This window comes from Xenopus tropicalis, chromosome 2 (assembly GCF_000004195.4).
Source record: "Xenopus tropicalis strain Nigerian chromosome 2, UCB_Xtro_10.0, whole genome shotgun sequence".
Taxonomy (NCBI): Eukaryota; Metazoa; Chordata; class Amphibia; order Anura; family Pipidae; genus Xenopus; species Xenopus tropicalis.
This window is the reverse complement of record NC_030678.2, coordinates 160,385,889-160,403,130: the sequence shown is the minus strand read 5'-3', so window position 1 is coordinate 160,403,130 and position 17,242 is coordinate 160,385,889. Positions and strand designations below refer to the sequence as shown.

The 17,242-nt window shown below is 40.8% G+C and overlaps 1 protein-coding gene across 1 annotated transcript in view; it reads right to left on the bottom strand.

Annotated features, from left to right (window-relative positions):
- gucy1a2 (guanylate cyclase 1, soluble, alpha 2) overlaps nucleotides 1-17,242 on the bottom strand; it is a 126,129-nt gene that overhangs the window by 68,156 nt on the left and 40,731 nt on the right.

Below are 17,242 nucleotides of genomic sequence, written 5' to 3'. Positions count from 1 at the left end.
TTTCATTTATATAACTAAATTACACTGTTTATATTGCAAATAATTCTACCACTTAAAATGTTATTCTTGTGCCTGATTCTGAGCTTTCAGACAGAGCCAGCACTTTACAATGGAACTGCTTTCAGATAAGCTATTGTTTCTTCTACTCAATGTAAATGAAGGAGTCACAGTAGGGCTTAGGTGTTACTTAGGTGCTCTTCTTATATCTACCACAAGGTGGGGCATGGGAGCATTTTTAGCAATTCAGATGTCAGGGAGCTGTTATCCCATTGTTCTGCTAGGGGGGAAGGAGGGAGTGACATAAATCCAATTGCAGCGCAGCAGTAAAGAGTGACTGACATTTATTAGAACACATAGCTGAGGGCACCTGGAAAAAAATGTCAAGAACATGTTTAGCCCCATGTCAGATTTTAAAATGAAATATAAACAAATCTGTTTGCTCTTTTTAAAATGGGATTTCAATGCAGGATTCTGCCAGAGAAGCTCTATTTACTGAAGCATTTTGTAAAAAAACATGATTTTCGGTGACAGAATCCCTTTAAACATCACAAAAACATTTTTTTCTTCCTGTCAACATGAATTTATGCTGGCTCGGGTACAACTACATATTGTATATGAAAAAACGTTTTTCAATATTACTTGAAAATGTCTGCATAATAAGAAGCAAACAGGGTGGTAGTCCTATGTGCTTGTTTGTAGACAATGGGGCCGATTCACTAAAGGGCGATAAAACGAGTGCTATTTATAGCATGCGTTAAAAATTTTATCGTTTATTATTTTTTGTGACTTAACACTTGATTCACTAAAAGGACAGGCGTCATAATTAAGATGCGCACGCTATTACGCACGTAACCATTACTTTCGGAAAACTACTGTTCTGAAAATGCCCATTTCCCTGCAAACTGGCGGCTGCATCACTCTGGGGCCAACACAGACTTGAATAAATCCCACTGCAAAGTCCATATTGTGTTGCCAAAAGCTCATTAACCACAATTTTCTTTACGTACCGCCTGCCCCAAGTAGGGGTTAATATTCCTACAGACTAATGTGATATTTAGTGCGTTTAATGCTTCATACGTGTTTGTGAATCATGCGTTAGTATTATATCTATGCGAGGATTGACGCAATGCGAGATAAATAACTCATTGCGATAGTGTGTTTTTTTGCGCATGAGATCATGAGCGCATGCGTCTTAACTAATGCGAAATGACTTTGATGAATCGGGACTTAATTATCCTTTTTTGCGTTAAAAAATATTATATATATAATATAATAAGCGTTATCGACCTTTAATGAATCGGCCCCAATGTTCTGATATACTGATTGCTAGCTAAAGACCTACTGGTAGAGTCTGATTCTGGGCACCACTGAGAATGGAGAGCCATTGCTTATAGGGGTAGATTAGTGCTGTAAGGCCTGATTTTCAAATCAAATAATTTAACTGGCCATGGACAAAACTAAAGGGAAATTGATGTTGGAAAATGATGCTGGACACAGAAGGGCAAGAGCCAATGGATAGGCAAACTAGGCACTGGTTCATTTATACTTCGATGGATAGGTATGGCTGAACTCAGCATTAAAGGAGACATATTGGACAAATGGGAAAACCCTAACCCTGTAGGCAATTATGAATAATATGTGGTGCTGGTTTCCCTTTGGGCTAAACATTAACCCCTTTATTAACATTAACCCCTATAGATAGCTCCCTATAGATCCTCTCACTTCTCTGTCCGAGTCTGAAATGGAGAGTGGGCATGTCCTAACGGTCCCTGCCAGAAGCACAGTAGGAGGGGAAGAGCCAATCACAGCCCTGCACTCCCACAAGCAAAGACAGGCTTCAGTTCCCTATCAGGTCAGGCTAGCTGCTGATTGGTTCCTATCCTGCAGTGTATGGAGGGCCGCCGGCTCCCCAGCTCATCCAGAGAATTCAGCCAGCAGGAAGTGGAACAGATGGGCGGGGCTAGTGGAGTTTTGGTGGAATTTCTCAATAAATCAGTCTGAAATACAACTTTTTTAAGCACATTCCTTCTATATCTAGAGGAGTATAATTCTCTGGTACATTCTTAATTTTTATAGGATATGTCTCCTTTAAGCATGAAACATGGTTGATGGAAAATAAAATCAACATATAATAACAAAAGCTCTTTGCTCATGGTCTACCTGTACTAGGTCTAGAACAAGGCCTCCTAAAACGCATAATAACATTTTCCCATTTTTATTTAAATCTGCTTTTAAAGACTGACACCAGTGTGTTATTTCCTGTTTCCATGTCGTTATTTATGGAATAATTTACACATATTGAGGTACAGCAGCTTTTGTGAGTTGAAACACTGTTCAAAACATTTCATGCTGTTCAGTATAAAACACTGCCTGTGGCGATATAATTATGTTTTCCATATTTAGGGAAAAGTAGACTAACATACTGAATGCCGCAGAGGATGTAAGGCTACTGCAGTGTGTATTTGTGCGATGGGTAGTGACCTAGACTGAAGGACATTAATTGATCAGGTCAGACAGGGACACTAAATCACTGACAGTGGAACACAGACCAGAACAAGAGCACACATCAAACTAAATAAAAACAGGTGCCAAACAAAGATACCAAGAACAAAGCAAAGCCATTTCCCATCAGACTGCTGCTACTGCTAAATGCTTTACTGCAATGCATTCCCTAAATCCCCTTTGGGCTAATGCCAAAGAAGGCAGGTTTACCTAAGCTTTCAAGCAGTGAGGGAAGTTACCCAGATAATAAACGTTCACTATTGACCAAGCACAGAAGCAAGGGTAAGTCAAGACTTACTGCCTGGACCTGTCATGCAAAACCCACCTGGATATTCTCAGCAACATCCATTAGTCTCAATTTTCCCAGCAATATTTAGCTGGCAAGGTCTTTTCAGCAACAACCAACTTCCTAGATGCCTCCAACAACACCCACTTGCCAGGATATTCTGAGCAACATTCCCCTCTCTTGACGTTCTCATGAGCACACACTCATCTTTCTCTTGACAGTAACACCCACCTTTCAAGATATGCTCAACAAGACACACATATCTGAATCACATAGCAAATTCTCAACTCTGGATCTTCTAAGCAATGGTCATCTGTTCTATTAATTCAATTGTCTTAAACTTTTCAGAGATAGACTGGTCTAGATCAGTGATCCCCAACCAGTGGCTCGTGAGCAACATGTTGCTCCCCAACCCCTTGGGTGTTGCTCTCAGTGCCCCCAAACCAGGGAGTTATTTTTGAATTCCTTACTTGGGGGCAAGTTTTGGTTGAATAAAAACAATATTTCCTACCAAATAAAGCCCCCTGTAAGCGGATAGTGTGCATAGAGGCTCCCTAATAGCCAATCACAGCCCTTATTTGGCTCCTCCATGAACTTTTATGGTGCTTGTGTTGTTCCCCAAGTCCTTTTACATTCGACTGTGGCTCACGAGTAAAAAGGGGAGAGAAACCCTGGTCTGGATATTCCCTGTAATGTGCGACTGACCTTTTCTGTAATGTCTGCTTGTCTGGATTTTAGCAATAGCTACCTTAAAGGATCTTCATCCTTACACATACCTAGATCTTCTCAGCAACACCTCCGCTTGCTTTCATTCTCAATATCAACCTGGCTTGTTCTGAAATGGGCCTGCAAGCATAACCTTGAGACAATACAATTGCTACCACCAAAGGGTCCATGCAATCACTGGCTGTGAGCAGTATAGGCTCCAGCAGTCACTTTTATTCAATATTCAATGCATGAACACTGTAGACACAAGTACCCCTTGGTCCATATCTCTCACCCAAAAATGCATTTCCCATTAATGTCATCATTAAGGTTTCTTGCTTTTAGGATTATATCTCATTTTCTAACCAAGCTGTCACATAGATACTATGATTAATTGACTTAGTGTTATTTGCTCATGTATTTAGTATGCCCTAGTATAATTATACTGACAAGATTTATGCCCTGAGAAATGCTGTGCTGAATTTTGGATGGATGTATAACCCATGCACTGTAGTTTCCCTTTAAAGGTCTGCATTTTAAGTCACAGCTCTTGTAGCACAAATAGCTGGCATATTCAGGTGCGATTATGTTATTCACACTCTGTGGTTCCCCCTATTTGTGCTGTAGCAAATATACTCTGGTGAATTCAAGCACAATTTATGCAGGCGATAAGCGTAGCATGCAAATAGCTTTATTTGTGTCACCGGGCATATCAAATGGATTTCCCTTAGAAGGAAACTATTCGCTATTTTTAAAACCTCCTTCTCTTTTGGCCATATAATATGATGGTGGGTTTTCTATTTCATAGTGTTCCAGTTTTTATTAAAACATTGCTTTTCATTTGTACATCTGAGGCTACGGAGTGTCTGTTTCTGAGCTCCGAGATTGGCCAGAATAATTAAGTAATCTAACCTCAAAGCGATTTGTATCCATCTAATAGACTGTGGTCAGTCCGGTTAGTCACGCCTTGTGAGTTCTTTGCACCAATATGGCAGTAGCATTGACCCGTGCCATCCTGAGGAGTTGCAGCATACTGAATTACTTTGATTTTTGATGCTTTGGAATGCATGTCTCTCTACCAATCTCATCCTACTGCTAAAACATTTTCAGTGGTTTTTACAGTCAGAAGGAAAAAATCTAATGTACATTAGGAATTAAAGGAAATCTATACCCCTAAACAATGTAGGTCTCTATAAAAATATATTGCTCATATATGCAACCCTGCTTCATTTAAATCAGGCGTAGGGAACCGGCTCTTTTGATGGCTGCATCTGGCTCTCTGCCAAATCTTAAATAAAAAAAATAACGGGGGGCGTGGCCTGCGCTCTGCGGATGGAAGATGTGTTCTAAAGCTGGCCATACATGCACCGATAATATCGTACCAAACCTCATTTCATACGATATTCAGTGCGTGTATGGCATGTCGGCGAGTCAACCGATATCGCAGGAAGCTGCTGATATCGGTCGACTCGTCAATCGGACCGGTTAAAAGATTTTGATCGGGCGCCATAGAAGGCGCCTGACCAAAATCTGCCGTCAGGGCTGAATCAGCAGAAGGAGGTAGAAATCCTATTGTTTCTACCTCCTTATCTGCTGTTTCAGCCCTGAACGGTGTGTGGCGGATCTGACGATGTTTCAGATCGCCACGTGTGTGGCCACATTAAGCCTTAAAACACGTCTTCTATCCGCCAAGCGCAGGCATGCCCTCCTCTGCATCGCATCCGCATCCGGCATCCTTGGGACCCACCCTACCTTGCCCCGCAGCATCTGTGGCCAAACATATTGTATGGAATTACATTTTAAAATATGTGGTGTTTATGGCTCTCTCAGCCAAAAAGGTTCCCGACCCCTGACCTAAATAAACCATTTTCAAAGAAATACTAATATCCTAAATAGAAAATTGCCATTTTAAGAATTAAGGGCCATCCTCTGGGATCATAGGATTCACAGTGCACACAAACAAGCCAAGGCACACATACATGCTAGGCCCCATCAGCCAATTAATGGGCAGAGTTCTGCCTTTTACTCCCACACTACTTCCTGTTACAGTCAGAGCTGCATTATTTCCTGTCAGCTGATCACTGAGGGAGCACACAGCCCATCACTAAATGGCGGCTCAAGGGAAAAGATGTCAAAGGGCAATATTTACTGATATATATATTCCAGTTTGGTAAGATTCTTTCATAGGCCACTTAATATGATATAAAATATGTTTAAAAATTCATTTTGGGGGCATAGTTTTCCTTTAACTAAGGTCTGGTTATCTAAAGGCTTGGTCTTGGTCATCCATACTGAGGCCCATCTCCACCCCAGACCCTCTTTGAGTCAGAACCGTACATGTTCCCTTCTCTTTTATACACTAGGGAACCAGTAACTGTCATCCTAACCTTGGCAGGGCAAAGGGTTACTGGGTTACTAGCCGGGGGAGGGTGCGGAGTTAACCCTTACTGCCCTCTATATTTATTATAATTAATTTATTGTGAATGAAAGCAGGAACTGAAACGACAATCATGACTAGTGCAAAAGGTAAATGTTAATATGGCAGGCCCAGTATAAACAAGATGCCAGCAACATGAAACATGTGTGTCAGAATGAGGGAAAGTAGTGTCATTACACACTCACTTGGGAATGTAAATCGTTCTCCTACATGCCGATCTCTCAAACTGTCATGACATTGAAAATGTGCTTTTATACCACCTTAGTCGCATCTCGTTCTTACTCTTTTTGAGCATTCTGCGTCTGATGTTAAGTATAAAGCACAAGATGATTGGATTCTGCTTCACTGACCTATAATTTTACAGGATCATTTTCCTGATTTTGGCCTGCAGTTCAGCAGTGCTTATTTACAATTTCCAGCCTGCAGAAGATCCCTTGTTGTTACTTGTCAACGGACCTGACCCTTTGGTTAGATTTAGAAGGATTCAGGCATTTGACCAAAATATGATTTGGGCCTATTCTCTCACAATAAGGGTACAGTTCCTCGGCTGTCCTATTTCACTTGCCCAATCCAGTTTTAAGATTACATACTGTACATCTGTTCGAAGATGAGCCGAAAACAAAGACCAACATCAGTGTCTCCCCTTTAAAGGAGAAGGAAAGTCATTTTGGCATTTTACTGCCAATAGATTCGCCACATTAGTGCTACCTAGAACACTATATTTATTCTGCATAAACCATTACCATACCTGAGTAACAGCTTTAGAAGCTTTCTCTGTTTGCTTAAGATAGCAGCTGCCATTTTAAGTAGCTTCCTGGTTGCAGTCTAGCCATTATAGCTCAGATAACACATTCCTAAGGGAGGGGGGACTGAGTTTTATGAATTCTTATGGGACGGGGAGCAGGCGAGGGGAGAGAGGAGAGAACTGAGCAGACTCTGGCCCCAGGAATTAAGGATGTTTCTGATGGAAGGAAGTCAGACACTGAGCATCATGTTTACAAAGAAAAGAGATAAGAAATCCTGTGTTTCTTTTGATAGAGGACTCAGTGCAGCATTACTGTAAGTGCTTATGGCTGTATTTCCATAGACCTTTCTGATAAAGCTTACTTAGTTTTTACCCTTCCTTCTCTCCTAAAATAGTCGATAGAGATCACTTCAACAGTACTACAGCCTTTTGTTTTTAAGATCTGATTTTACAGTCATCAGCAGGTCGAAGGACTGAAACCAGGCTAAATCACTGTGAGAATTACTTAGGATTTATATTTAAGTGTCTTCATACCACCTTCAGGAGCTAATTGAAGTCTGTGCTTGGTGACAAATACAGACCCAAGTTAAGCACTGGCTTCTCTTCTGTTAGAGTGTAGAGTGGCAGGAACATACTACGGCCATCCAAGTATCCTTCCTATGGGTTAAGTAATGAACAGTTCAATAGCCCCTTGTTTTAATGTATTACATTTGTGTGTCAAGCAAGATAAAAACATTGAAATAATATTGTTAATGTCAAAAATGTTACCCTAACACTACAGCTATTCACAGACAGCATCTCTTCTTCGTTCATTCATTAGTTGGACAACCTCTTGACAGCCACCCTGTTTTTCTACATTTGCTTTAAGATATCTTGATATATCTTCATCAGGGGACAGCTGTCTTTTTAAGGTTCAGATCTGCATTAACTGGCTTATTCCAATGGTTAGCATTTGCGCCAACAGAAATGTTTTGGAAAAACTGATTATTCAAAAATGGCAGATTAGTGTTCAAATCACCAGACCAAAATTTTTACTTAGATTGTAAGCTCTACGGGGCAGGGACCTCCATCCTACTGTGTCTCATAACACATGGCACTTACTCCCTGTGCATTTATATATATTTATTGTATTTATTATAACACTTGTCCTCCCTGTGTGTAATTTTGTATTCTGTAAGATTGTACAGCGCTGCGTACCCTTGTGGCGCTTTATAAATAAAGTTATACATACATACATACATACTTTGAAAAAATTTTGCATTTTCAGTCCAAGTTGAAATCAAAATATTAGGTAATTTAACCAAGTAAACTGTAATAGGATTAACCGTAATTTAGAGTATTTATACAATTTCGATCACAATACCCATAAGAACATTTGTTTTATTTTTGTTATAATTTGATTAGACTGTTAAACAACCAACCTGAAATAATTTATGTATAACTATTATATATAGATAGATAGATAGATAGATAGATAGATAGATGATAGATAGATAGATAGATAGATAGATAGATAGATAGATAGATAGATGATAGATAGATAGATAGATAGATAGATAGATAGATAGATAGATAGATAGATAAATTTTTTCCCCCTAAACATGCTTAAGTTATGCTCTTGCTTCTTCTGCCTGGGTATAATTTATCACATTCTGCAGAATGACAATTATCAGATGTTGTTTAAAAAATATATTCTCAAGGATCCTAAGGATCTGACCTTGGGTGGAAAATATGTAGAATGCTAAGTTTTCATTTTTCTTAACAAAAAATGAAAGTTACATTTCTAACACAATGATCTAGTGACATTTCTTTTGTTAGCGGATGAAACAAAGGACTCGTTCTTCATATTCCTCCACTAAACAAAGTAAATGTATTGACTTTCAGCCTCAATGGGGCAATATGCAAAGTGTCTGCTTCTACTCCCTAAGGAGTTCCTACAATGGAGAGTAAAGAACTGTGCAGATTTTTGGCACTGCTGAACAATAGGTGGGTGGCAAGCCAGTGCCATTCAGGGAGTGCAAGGTGCCACAATGCACAATTATGCCTGTACTTACCACCTGCCTATGATACAAGGTGAAATGTCTTGCATCACAAATTCATTGGGTGCACCAAAAGTCTCCAGTACTGGTGCCAGTGGGGTTGTAAACCCCTACATTGAATAAAAGAAGCATAAAAGAATTTGTTGTCATTTTCTTCCCACTGGAAACAATGTTCTATTTGGTCAGACGGCAACAAGAGCCCCTCTACACTCACCCATTATCAATATATGTAGGACACCAAGGCTCTGTGCTTTAAGCCAGTGGTCTCCAACCTTTTTTGCACCATGGACTGGGTTTAAGCAAGCCAATAATTTTGAGGACCAGGGGTGGTGGGTATAGACCTGAGCTTGTTTCCCTGCATCTAGATGCGCATAGCCCCTTTGCTCTTCTTACTCCCACCTAAGTGGTGACATCCCCTGACGCTTAATATGGAGCCTTAAGTACTTTGCGATCAGTAGAAAGCTTCCTGGGCTTCGCATAGCAGTTGTCATGGAGTTGGGATCACAGGTAATTGGTGGCCCAGTTTACAACAGCCCACAGCCCGGCACCGGTCCCCAGCCCAGTGGTTCGGGACCCCTGCATTAAGCTTTGGAGAAATGCCCTCCCTTTTAGGCACTGTTAGTCCATATATTGCAATATATTCAAGCTGGTTAACTATGTCAAAGTCACCCCTGGTCTGGCCAGTCCTATACTCACTTTTATCTGATTTATAAAGGATTCTACTGCTTCAGCTAACAAAAGGACTGAGTTTTACCTGCAACTTGCTTGTTTTCAAGGTTAAAACCCCCAAATGGTTGCCCTTTTATTGGCTCCACTGGGATCATCTGACAGTAGCTGGGAAGGATGGGAGCTTTAACATGGAGCTGGCCACTGCTCCTGTATAAACTATAAGAAAAGAAAGGGAAATTGTGCTCACCACTAACCTCTTGTTGCTGTCTATATGAATGTTGTGGTCACAGCCTCATTGCACCCCAGCCCAATGGTTTAAAATGTAGTGGTTGAGCACAACTTTCCCTTTGTTGCTATACTTTGTTTGGTCAGTTCATTGGCTGTGTCACTGGTTACACAAGGACATTAGGGTGACACCTGAATGTTATGAATAGCCATTGGGAAAAAGGCGAAACATGATTAAGAAATACATTGTGAAATTCATTTAATATTCTCCTTTTAATTTTCGTGTTCTGATGTAATGTCTGGATTAGCCACGACTATGAGGACTATACATGAGTTAACGTTAACACTCATTATGAGTTTTGATACATGCTTCGCTAATTATTGTTATGGCGATATCATTTTCCAATCAGGTTTATGATTAGGCAAAGCATTTGTACAGGGGCAGTCTGTCACTGTAATTACTGAGATAATTACTTGTTAGGTAAACAGCGTAATTGGAAATCCTGAGCTGTTGAGAAGATAACATGAAATACAGATGTAAAGAATAGAATAGGGATATTCTATTTTACTTATTTCAAATGATATACCTTTAGTTTCAGTCAGATTTCTGAGTTATAATTCTGGCTATAACTGGAGGGAACACAGATATACTGTATATAGAGACTGCACTCAAACAAATTTTGGCTGGGGAGCTTACCCCATTTATTCTGCCAGTGTACCCCAAGGAATCAACGTTTCGGGCGGGGGCACTCCCTCCCTTCGTCAGGATACACTCCTAGCAAAACATTTCTTTGAGCAAAAACATTGTGTAACATAAATCAGGTGGCTCAGTGGGGTCAAAGAAAAAACTGCTCTGCTCAGAAGCATATTGGATTTGGAAACTTGAAACATTGTTCTCTAAGGAGTTAAATGAAAATTGGAGTTTGTCTTGTTTTTTTGTAAATAGTATTTGATACATGTTCTTTCTTTTCACAGATAATCCAGCACTGGTCGGGGATAACAGAAATGGAGGCAAAGCTAACAGCCCCACTGGTGAAAAAAAGTTTTTGTTTAATAAATGCTTCATGATATAGTACATGAATATCGCAGTGTTTTCCTTTATTTATATTTAATAAGCGCTAAAAAACTCAAACATTGATAAATCATCCCCCCCATCCTCGTAAGTTCATCTGGGAGTGCATACAAATAAGGAACAAATGCTCAAAATTGGGGTGTGGGTCAAAAGAGCATAATTGCGGGACATGGGCAGGTGGGGAATTACATGTTTATTATATATATATTGCAGTCCCCTATATTAACATTATAAGGCATACTCTGCCCCCTTCTAGTAACATTTATGACAATTTTTTTATTGAAGCCTAAGCAATGCTTCATCACCCAAGGCAAAAAGTGCAAACACAGTATATATGGGTGAAATGACTTTATCTCAAAAAAAGTCCTAAAAAATGGGAGGCCCCAACCTATCCCCAGCTAATAGTGGAAATAAACTCCAATATCCAGTATAAAAAAGCAGCTATGCCTGCCATGAACTGGCCTCTGAGTGAGAACCATAACTGGGCACCATGGACCAACTTCTACAACAAACTTGGCTCAGAGTAGTGTAATTCTGGTTTTAAGTATCAGCCCCCTCACAAAGCCATCACCGGCTCACGGAAACTACAACCACTCCTGGTATAGACCAAACACCAGACCTGTTCATAATTATGTCTTTGACCCCTGTACTAATAACAAATGCTTATTTATGTACAACACTGCTTTTGTTTCAATAAAGTCAATTATATAAGTGAAAAATGACAAAGTCTTCTACTCCTTTGTCACCTGGCTGAAAGGCACAGAATAATAAAAGAGTTTTCAAGCTCACCTTCACCCAAAGGATAGGGTGAGCCCCTTTATTCCCAACCTCCCCTGCCATAAGTCCTGCAGGAGGCTAGTGCCTTCAGACCCTATTTGCCACTAGGCTAGGGGGGCCCTTTAGCTTCAAGGGAGAGGGAAACAAAATGACTGAGAAGTTTGTGCCCATAGCAGGTCCAGGTATCAGAGGGAGAAGGAGCCTTATGGCTACGCATCTTCCCCCCAGATTCATGCAGAGACTAAGGAGAGCCTATTGCACAGATTCCTGTTGGAAAAAAAAAGACATACAAAGTGCCAAAGTGACAACACATGGAGTAAAATTAAACAGGCTGAAGCCCCAGCCCAAATACACCCAATGCCCAACAGACTGGGGTATAGGAGCATGGTGCTGCGTAAAGTGCCAGAGTAAAGTATGCAAAGTGCCTTAGTCCACAGTTAGTGTAAGCCTGTGAGTTCAGGTGAATTATCAAGCGAGCACTGATTTACTTTTGAGGCATGGGAGAATAATAATAATTATGAACAAATACTAATAATAATAATAATAAGAAGAAGAAGAACAAATACTAATAATAAGAAGAACAAATACTACATTTGATCTATGTCAATACTACTGTCACGGAAACCAAGTTTTGTTCTAAAATTTCCTTCAGGCTGAAACATACCCCTAGGTTTTTAGCACAGCCAGAGCACTTCTTGATCCTTGATCTTCCCATGATCCTTTCTGCTTTATATACAAATTAAAAGAGGATCTCCTCACCTGATATGCTGTGTGTAGGTGTGTGACAGGTAACTGTGACAGGTGACTGAGGCAATTTATTAGCAATATATTAGTCACAATAGTGCAAGCTAGAATGCTATATTTATTCTGCAGAATGCTTTATCATACCTGAATAAATAGCCATAGAAGCTCTCTCTGTTTGTTTAAGATAGCAGCTGCCATTTTAGCTTGGTCTTACTTTACTTCCGAGCCTGCATCTCTGTGCTCTGGGCTCAGGTTACAGCAGAGAGAGGAGGGGGGAGGAGAAAGGAGGGGGGGAGAGAAGTAAACTGTGCAGGTTTGTGCTGTACCCTGAAGGCTTACTTAGTTTTTACCTTTCCTTCTCCTTTAGTGTCCTGAATGTGACACTAAATAATATGCAAGGTATGGGGCGAATGGGGGTACACTTCCATGCCCCCTGACTGCCTCTTACAAACACAGCACTGTATAGTGGTAAATTTCATTTATTGACTGGCACGCAAGAATATGCTGATGCGGGGAAACCCCCTGCGTTTATTCTACTGCCCCCAAACATGGAAATTCACAGCGAATCCATGCCTGCAGAAACTTTTCGCCCATCACTAGTGCCGATCCCCCCTGGACTGTACACCGGATCTAAGAGAGCTTAGGAGCCTGGTTGTGCGGTTGCATTCCAATACTTTAAAATTTAATTTATTGAACAACAGTTCAATAATTAGCACCCCACTTATAACCAAGGTCAATTTGTGTCAATAGTGATCTGTTACCAATGTGTTGTCATTAAACTTTCGGCACCAATAAGAGTTGACCTTGGCGGCATAGAACACTCTCTGGAATTCTGTACCGGGCAGTAAAATTGTAAATGTTCTTTACTCATGCATTATCCTCTCTGGCTACTGATAAGTGTAGCTCTATCTGAGCATATTCATCTGAACGCATTCTGACCTTGCCTCGTGTCTTTGCTTCCATAGCAGGAGGGGGCAGACAATCTCCGAAGGTTAAACTATTCTAGTTTTGAATCATTTTCTCTTTAATTTGAGACCAAATTGAAGTCCATCTCTTATTGCACTCATCCATTTGCTTAAGTCATTAACGTTTCAAAAGCTTTTATTCAGTCAAGGGAAGACTGATCTCTGCAACAGAACGAGAATGTATGAAATGATGTAGGGAATTATCAACCTTATAGAGCAAGAACAAGGGAGCAGGATCCGCCTTAGTCAAAATAATTACCACATCTCCATTAAGACATGTTTGGCATAATAGTACAGAATAGAATAAAAAAAAATCAATTGCTATTTTCCTTAATTGCAGAAAACGTAACAGACCAATCGTGTTCACGTAGTATTACTGTTATACTGCTATAACTCCTGCCTCGAACTGTGTCTTGCAAGTTTTATTCATGTAACCAGGAGAAAAGAGAGTTAATTAAGCAGTTAATTAAGAAACCATTATCTACCCCAACGTCTTTGGTGGTATGAAGCGTTTCTTTGTTAGTACAGAGTAATAAAAACTCTAATAACTGAAACAGTACTATGAGAAAAGGCAGAGCTAGAGTTGCTTATTTAGTTGCTCTCATCGGAAGGCATAATAGATATAACTGGGCCTTGGGGCAAGTAAAGGAAGTCAGGGCCCCACAAATGTATATAATACATACATAAGGGATGTTCACTGGGCAGTATTTATCATATAGGCACTTGAGGGCCTGTGCCTAGGGCTGCAGATTAAAGATTTCATACAATTATCGGCCCAATAATTTTTGTACCATAACGATCGGTCAGGTTAGAAAATTTCGGTTGGATAGCAAGTTTCAGCCAGGGGCTGAATTAAGGGTACACTTGGTACACTTGTCATACTAACCATGACCTTGGCAGGTGTTTTACCAGCAAGTCTGGCAAAACAGTGGCCAGGTGGCAACCCTTACTGTCAGGGAAGTGGGCGGGCTGAGGTCCAGCTCTGCCCTAAATACAGTCCCCGCAACTGTCAGAGTGATGCTGGGAGCTATAGTACAAAAGCAGCTTTGTGTTCACCTGGTTTTATTGAATCAAATAAATCACCTTTATTGAGGGAAGTAACGATAAATGGCATATTTAAAAAAATACCAGCCAAGTGGCAACCCTGCTGTGGCCTTTACACCCACTGCAGGGGCCCCAGCAACTACATTGCTGAACATTGGCTGGTTGTTTTACCATCAAGGCCAGTAAAATACCAGCCAAGTGGCAACCCCACCATGGCCTTCACAACACCTGCAGGGGGCCCGACCATCCATCCGACCCCACATATATGTTTGACTTAACCTTAGCATGTTGGGGAGGGATACTGGTGGCTCGGGGGAGTGCCTTGCAGGGATTGGGTCTGGCCCGGGGCCCATTGGGTTTTTTTTCCCAATGCCCTAGCGGCCCAGTACAACCCTGGGCAACCCTACAGATATAGTGCTGGAGCAGCCATGTTGTGTGCCATATGCAGTTATGCCCTTTTTCCCTGCTGAAATGAATGGTGTGTCATGTGCAGTGCGTAAGCCAGAAGCGCTCAGCTGCTCCACCGGCAGAGATCAAATTATAACTTATAACAAAATAAAGCATTAGAACATGATTCATACCTTCCTCTTTCAGGCAATGGATCACTGTAAATCCTGCACAAAAATAGTTCAGTATTTCTGGCTCAGAAAGCTGCTCATAAAAGCTCAAGCGGTCATTCTTGCATGTTTGAATTTATTAAAAATTCACATTAATATGTCCTGCCTAGGGCCACGTTGTGTATTTCTGCTCATAGAGAAATGCTCTGTGCCACTTGTTTAGATATATGGAATCCATCTGTGTGGTGATAGAGAATTTTTGTGCTACAAAAGCCTCATTGTGCATGTAAGTTTATGACCATACTATTTATTTACTATTGCCCCAGATGCAAATGCAAGAGCATGAAGAGGTGCAAAACTGCACTTTAGGAGCACAAAGAGCTGACCTTCAGGATAATGTAAATTAAATATTACTTGGTTAGAAAGTCAATACATTTGGAAATCATCATGTGCAGGTCCTAATATCATACAAAATCAGACATGGTGTTCAGGGGCAGGCCAAGCCGACCGGGCGCCCTAAGCAACCCGGACAACCATCTCACCCCTGCACCTTCCCCTTTGCATGCGCAGTTCCGTCAAGCGTGGGCATTGCCTCGTAATGGCAACCAGTGGGGCAATGAGAAGGGAGCGGGAGCTAGGGGTAGGCAGGAGAGGTTGCTGCCTGTCGCCCCCCTCAAGAACTTATCTAGGCCCCTCTTATAGGAATTAACAGAATCTGCCATCACAACATCACTAGGAAGGGCATTCCCCAACCTCACTGCCCTCACCATGAGGAACCCCCTACGCTACTTCAAATGGAAGCTCCGTTCCTCGAATCTTAAGGGGGGGCCTCTGGTGCGTTGATCGTTTTTATGGGGGAAACCCCCCCCTATCTGCCTATAATCCCCTCTAATGTACTTGTACAGAGTAATCATGTCCCCTCACAAGCGCCTCTTTTCCAGAGAAAACAACCCCAACCCTGACAGTCTCACCTCATAGTTTAAATCTTCCATCCCCTTTACCAGTTTAGTTGCAGTCTCTGCACTCTCTCCAGCTCATTAATATCCTTCTTAAGGACTGGAGCCAAAAACTATAAAGAGGCAAAATTATGTTTTCATCGCTTCAGTCAATGCCCTTTTTTATACAAGACAGCACTTTATTTGCTTTAGTAGCCAATTTAGTATATAACTTGCGTTTATATTATTTCTATCACTTTGCACTTATCAACATTGAACCTCATTTTCCAGTTTGCTGCCCAGTTTTCCAATTTTGTCAAATCGCTCTGCAAAGCGGCAGCATCCTGCATGGAACTTATAGTTTTGCACAATTTAGTGTGCACTCTCTATGCCCACCTCCAGGTCATTAATAAACAAGTTAAAAAGCAAAGGCCCAAGGACTGACCCCTGTGGTACTCTACTAACAACACTGGTCCAATTAAAAAATGTTCGATCTACCATCACTCTTTGTAATCTATCCTTCAGCCAGTTCTCTATCCAATTACAAATATTATGTTCTAGGCCAATATTCCTAATTTGTATCATAAACTTTCTGTGCGGTACTGTGTCAAATAGCAGTAGATGATATCCACTGCCATTCCAGCATCAAGGTTCCTCCTCACCTACTCAAAAGGCAACTAAATTAGTTATAAAAAGGTTATGTAATAAAAACCACTAAGTTTGCCCAGGAGCAGTAGGTAGAATTTACAGGTCACCAGTTTAAAAGCAAACATCTTATTGGTTGCTATGGGCTACTACTCCTGGGAAAACTTAGTACCTTTAACTACATATGGGGGTAACTGTCTACTTAGAACTGAAAGGGACTAGTCACCTCTTACAGTTCACGTATGCAGCCCTACCCATTTCGCCATTGATTTAACTTCCTCAGAGGCATTCAAAATAATGTGCAAAGTACAAATAAATGGGCAAACTGCATATTTTTGGTCACTAAATTAGTACTACTATGTAGACAATTGGAAGTGCACAGATATACAGTATTTAGTAGAATTAAGTCTAAAACAACTGATGATCTACAAGATCTGTGTACTTGTCTATGAAGATTCTCATTCATCCAGGTCACGATTTACAGTATCTAGTAAAATTAAGTCTAAAACAACTGGACTTTTCTGAGTTTTTCTTAAAAACGTTTCACCACTCATCCGAGTGGCTTCTTCAGTTCAAAGAAGTGGTAGGGAATTCCCCGGTATTTAAACTCTTGATGGTAGTACAGTACCGGGGAATTCCCTACCAGTCATTTGAACTGAAGAAGCCACTCGGATGAGTGGTGAAACGTTTTCAAGAAAAACTCAGAAAAGTCCAGTTGTTTTAGACTTAATTCTACTAGATACTGTATATCATGACCTGGATGAATTAGAATCATCATAGACAAGTGCACAGATCTTGTAGATCATCATATTACCTACTCTAGGGGGCTCGATCCACTGAAAATTTGACCAAACTTGAAGGGGGGTACTTGAGGTTAAGGGGATCCTGAGAAAGG